General features: G+C 37.5%; 1 long non-coding RNA gene across 1 annotated transcript; it reads left to right on the top strand.

The window, feature by feature from the left end:
• The first annotated feature begins 622 nt into the window (after positions 1-622).
• LOC139897698 (uncharacterized) lies at positions 623-1548 on the top strand. The gene is made up of 2 exons (XR_011776739.1): positions 623-915; positions 1101-1548. It is a non-coding gene; the product is annotated as an uncharacterized lncRNA (long non-coding RNA).
• Positions 1549-5374: the final 3826 nt, after the last annotated feature.

Below are 5374 nucleotides of genomic sequence, written 5' to 3'. Positions count from 1 at the left end.
TAGTATTGACAAGTAGATAAGGTTGGCTCATGGCTCGCGCGACTGACAGCTAAAGGCACGCTTGGTTGGCATGCTCGGTAGACTCGTTCTAAAAGCTCATTCGGTTTGAGTTTGTCGAACGAGTCGAGCCAAATATTAAATTTTATAGCTCGGCTTGTGAAATTAATCGAGCAAGTAAATTATGTTCGAGCTCGACTCATGTTAGAAATTATCAAACTCGAACTCGTCTTAAACGAACTCGAACTCGAGTAGCTTGTTTAAAGTTTAATTCGTTAACAGTCTTAAAGAATATTTAATGTGTATAGAATATTTATACAAGTTAACGGGTATACCCGTGAATTATTCTAACAAGTATTACGAATTCAAGGGTCGAATTGTATTCGTCACGGGTAATATATATTCACGACTTTCTCGTGACCCATTCACGGGTACAAAATTTTACCCGTCATGTACCTGTGGGTAAATTTTTTTGATTTTACCCACCAATTACGAAATACAGATATCCATCCGTAAGTCACGTGTTTTTTTGTGGTCCACCATCCCTAACCAATTATCTTTTAGTTTGTAAATATATTCACTGGTACATTTCTTTTTGTCCATGAATATAAGTTTGTGAATATATTCATTGGTACATTTCTTTTTGACCATGAATATTGAAGAACACCAGTAGTGGATGTATTATATACTATTATTATATATACCATACAGCAAGTACACGAATCTAGCATCCATGGGAACAACAAGGATAATTATCGAATCTTTTGAGATGAAATTAAAAAGTCAACAAGAAGGATAAATTCCAAAATCTGAAAGGTGATTACAAAAACTATATAGAAAAGTAACTAAACAATACAGGAATCATCATTCATCAGAATGGAAACTCAGGATCGAGAGCTTGCAACTGGTGACAAAAAGGTCCGTATGCCTTGCTTATAATAAATTACGCTAATTCATATCATTTTCTCATTCTAATATTCTTTAGGTCCATATGCCTTGCTTATAAATTACGCTAATTCTTATCATATTCTAATATTCTTTAGGTACGTATGCCTTGCTTATAAGTTAAGCTAATTCTTATCATATATTCTAATACTCTTTAGGTCCGTATGCCTATAAATTAACCTCTCACATACTATTTCTCCCGCAAAAAAGAGTTACTGATGGTTTCAATAGAGGTATTACTTCCGGGTACTTCTAATTCGGGTATTGTTAGTTCCTGTAATGACGATAATGGCTTAACATTCGTAAGTTCATCCAATTTAATGGCCAGAAATTAAGAGGTGTGTTGGAAGATATTCGTACGTGACTGCTACTGATCGAGCTGATGTTGTTTTTCATATCAAAGTGAAACAGTTTGCATCAATCTTGAAGGATGAAGAGTTGTTTGTCCCTTTCAAAGCATGTACATTATAATCCTTATTTATTTACATTGCATATATGTTTATGTAATAGGTATCGCTGATACTATATAATGTTTTTTATACATTTCTTTGGCTAAATGGAGACTGTTGTCCATGAATTTATATATAAGATATATGTTTTACGTGTTGGACTGTAAGATTCTATTACTCTCATTATGATTTTCTTAAAGTATATATGCAGTCTGCTTCATTGTACGTTGCTTTGTTCTACCGATGGTATGATTTGTTAGTTATTGTAATGTTAGTTGTCTTTATAGCTTGATTTAATTAAGTCAGTTTTCTTTTATGTGTTTTTTTTTGTTATTAAATGCGCCCTCTTTCAGCTGAAACTATATATATGTATTCTTTGTTTTATCAAACTTGCGCATGTGCTTGATTATTTGTTAGTATTTTAGTATTAAGGTGTGTCACTATGTTAATTTCAATTGCATGGTGTATCTAAACTGCTATAAGTTATGCTAAATGATTTCTAACTAATTCTGAAAGTATATAGGCAGTCTGCTTTATTTTACCCATTTTTTAATTTGTCAGATATCATAGATGTTCTACTAGATATGTATCTCAAAACAGAAATTCATTAAATGCGGGAACAGATGAACCGAAATATGTAAGATATTCAAGATATAAACTCTTAATTTTTTATTTTTATTTTTTTATCTGTTAAGGTGGTGTTATCAAGCTCTGTATCAGATAAATAGCGTATTAATATTGAGGTGACAATGTTGTTGTTGTCATAGGCTATTACGTTCATGTACATACTGACATCTAGGGGTTATAGTTTGCACAGCTTTGCCATGTACAAGTTAGATAGTGTTGTGATTAAGAGGAGATCGACTGGACGTTGGTACACACAAATTTGAGAGAAAATAACTCTATTACTCACAAGAATAGATTACAGAGTATTACAAAACTCAAAAACAAAAAACTCTCAAACTAACACACTAGGAATTCTCACCACTCTCTAGGGATATATTCACTCTTGGTTAGGATTACACATTTAACTCGCACACACTAACTAGGTGTGATTACACTTTTCTGAATGCATTATAATGAAGGTTTCCACCTCTATTTATAGGAAAAAATTGAGGAGGTAGAAAAGTGTGAACGGGATTGGTGTGAACGCATAAAAAGGTGGCTAGCCGTAATCGTTTCCAATTTGAATACTTCCATATGAGTTGTCAAACAAGTGGCTAGCCGTAATTGTTTCCAACTTTGCTTCTTCAACCGACTTCTTTGAACATCTAGAAAAATCTAGATTACGGCTAGAATGGAAACATCTAGAAGATACGGCTGGAAATAATCAATTCTCCCCCTCCAGACGTATCCATAGAAAACATTCCGGTTATGTCTCTGCATAACTCTAACTTCTCTCGAGTCACCACCTTTGTTAACATATCCGCAGGATTCTCCTTTGTATGGATCTTCACTAGTCTCAACAGTTGTCGATCAATTACCTCTCGTATCCAATGATAGCGGATATCAATATGTTTTGTACGGGAATGGTACATGGAGTTCTTGCTCAAATCTAGAGCACTCTGACTGTCACAATGTACCTTGTACTCCTTTTGCTTGATTCCAAATTCTTGTAGATAGCGCTTTAACCACAACATTTCTTTTCCAGCTTCTGCGGCAGCAATATATTCTGCTTCGGTTGTGGATAATGCAACACACTTCTGTAGTCTTGACTGCCATGAAACAGCTCCTCCTGCAAAAGTGTAAATGAATCCTGAAGTAGATTTCCTACTATCATGATCTCCAGCCATATCAGCATCCGTATAGCCTTCCAAGATTGGATCAGCTCCCCCGTAACAAAGACATATCTTCGTTGTACCTTTAAGATACCTGAGAATCCATTTTACCGCATTCCAATGCTCTTTCCCGGGGTTAGAGAGAAAATGACTCACTGTTCCCACTGCGTGAGCAATATCGGGCCTTGTACACACCATCGCATACATCAAACTTCCAACAGCCGAAGAATATGGTACTGACGACATCTCCCCAATCTCTTCCTTGGATGAGGGACAAGAACTCTTACTTAACTTGAAATGATTGGCTAATGGAATGCTAATAGGTTTGGCATTGTTCATATTGAACCGTGAAAGCACTCGTTCAATATACTTCTCCTGAGATAGCCATAACCTTCTATTCTTCCTGTCTCGGGTTATCTGCATTCCCAAAATCTGTTGAGCTTGTCCTAAGTCTTTCATGTCAAAAGACTTAGAGAGTTCCTTCTTCAGCTGGTTGATCTTTGTTGCATCTTTCCCTACGATCAAAATATCGTCTACATATAGTAGAAGAGCAATGAAATCTCCTTCAGAAAACTTCTGAATGTAGACACACTCATCTGCTGCAGTTTTCTTGTACCCTTGACTCACCATGCATGAGTCAAACTTCTTGTACCACTGCCTAAGTGCCTGCTTTAAACCGTACAAACTTTTCTTCAGCTTGCATACGAGATTATCTCCTGAACCCTCAAAACCTTCTGGCTGCTCCATGTAAATTTCTTCATGTAAATCTCCATGAAGAAAAGCTGTCTTTACATCCATCTGTTCAAGCTCTAAGTTCATACTTGCGACCAATCCAAGTATGACTCTAATTGAAGTCATCTTGACTACTGGCGAAAATATCTCGTCAAAATCAATCCCTTTCTTCTGTTAGAATCCTTTGACTACAAGTCGTGCTTTGTATTTCACCACTTTTTCACTGCCATCCTTTTTCAGCTTGAACACCCATTTGTTTTTCAGTGCCTTCTTCCCTTGTGGAAGTTCTACGATCTCATAAGTCTGATTTTTCTGCAGAGAATCCATCTCATCCTGCATTGTGAGCAACCATTTTTCTTTGTCCTTATGAGATATTGATTCATGAAAACTCTCTGGTTCTCCATCTTCAGTAAGTAGAAGGTACTCGGATTTCGGGTATCTACTCGATGGAATCCGACCTCGTTCAGATCTTCGAACTTCTGGAATATACTGAGGAGATTCACCATCATCTTCGCCTTGTGATGGTCCTGGAACGTCTGGCAGATGGGGTTGTGGCTCCCCCTGCTCAGCACCGTCATTTTCCTCATTATCTTCTACTTCCGGTATTTCATCTTGCACTGCATGTTCATTTCTCATAAATGATTCTGTTGTTACCTCTGGCACCTGAGTGACAACATTTGATTTCTGAGATATTGTGGGCTTTTCAATATCTTATATTGTCTGGCTTTCATGGAATACCACGTCCCTACTTCTGATCACCTTTTTCTCCTTTGGATCCCATAATCTGTATCCAAATTCTTCATCTCCATAGCCTATGAATATGCATGGAGTAGTCTTTACATCCAGCTTCTGCCTGAGCTCTTTGGATACATGTGTGTACCTCAAACATCCAAATACTCTTAAGTGAGAGTATGATGGATCCTTTCTAGACCAAAGTTTCTCCGGAACTTCAAAATTCAGTGGTACTGATGGAGACTGGTTGATCAAGTAACATGCGGCTCTGACTGCTTCTCCCCAGAATGGCTTTGGCAGATTAGCCATACTGAGCATGCTCCGAACACGTTCCATGATTGTTCGGTTCATTCTTTCTGCTATACCATTGTGTTGAGGGGTACGTGGAACTGTCTTCTCATGTCGGATGCCATATGATCTGCAATAGGCATCGAACTGCCTGGAAGAGTATTCACCGCCGTTGTCGGATCGAAGACACTTTAACTTCTTTCCTGTCTCACGTTCTACCATGACATGGAACTGTTTGAAGTAATCGAAAACTTGGTCCTTCGTCCCCAAGAAATATACCCACACCTTTCGAGAAGCATCATCGATAAATGTTAGAAAGTATCGGTTGCCGCCAATTGATTCAACCTCCAAGGGACCACAAACATCAGAGTGTACCAGACTGAGTAACTCTGATCTTCTCGTTGAAGAGGAATTAAACGAGACTCTATGCTGCTTACCAAACAGACAATGATT

Source organism: Rutidosis leptorrhynchoides, chromosome 3 (genome assembly GCF_046630445.1).
Source record: "Rutidosis leptorrhynchoides isolate AG116_Rl617_1_P2 chromosome 3, CSIRO_AGI_Rlap_v1, whole genome shotgun sequence".
Lineage (NCBI taxonomy): Eukaryota > Viridiplantae > Streptophyta > Magnoliopsida > Asterales > Asteraceae > Rutidosis > Rutidosis leptorrhynchoides.
This window is presented reverse-complemented; position numbering and strand designations above follow the sequence as displayed.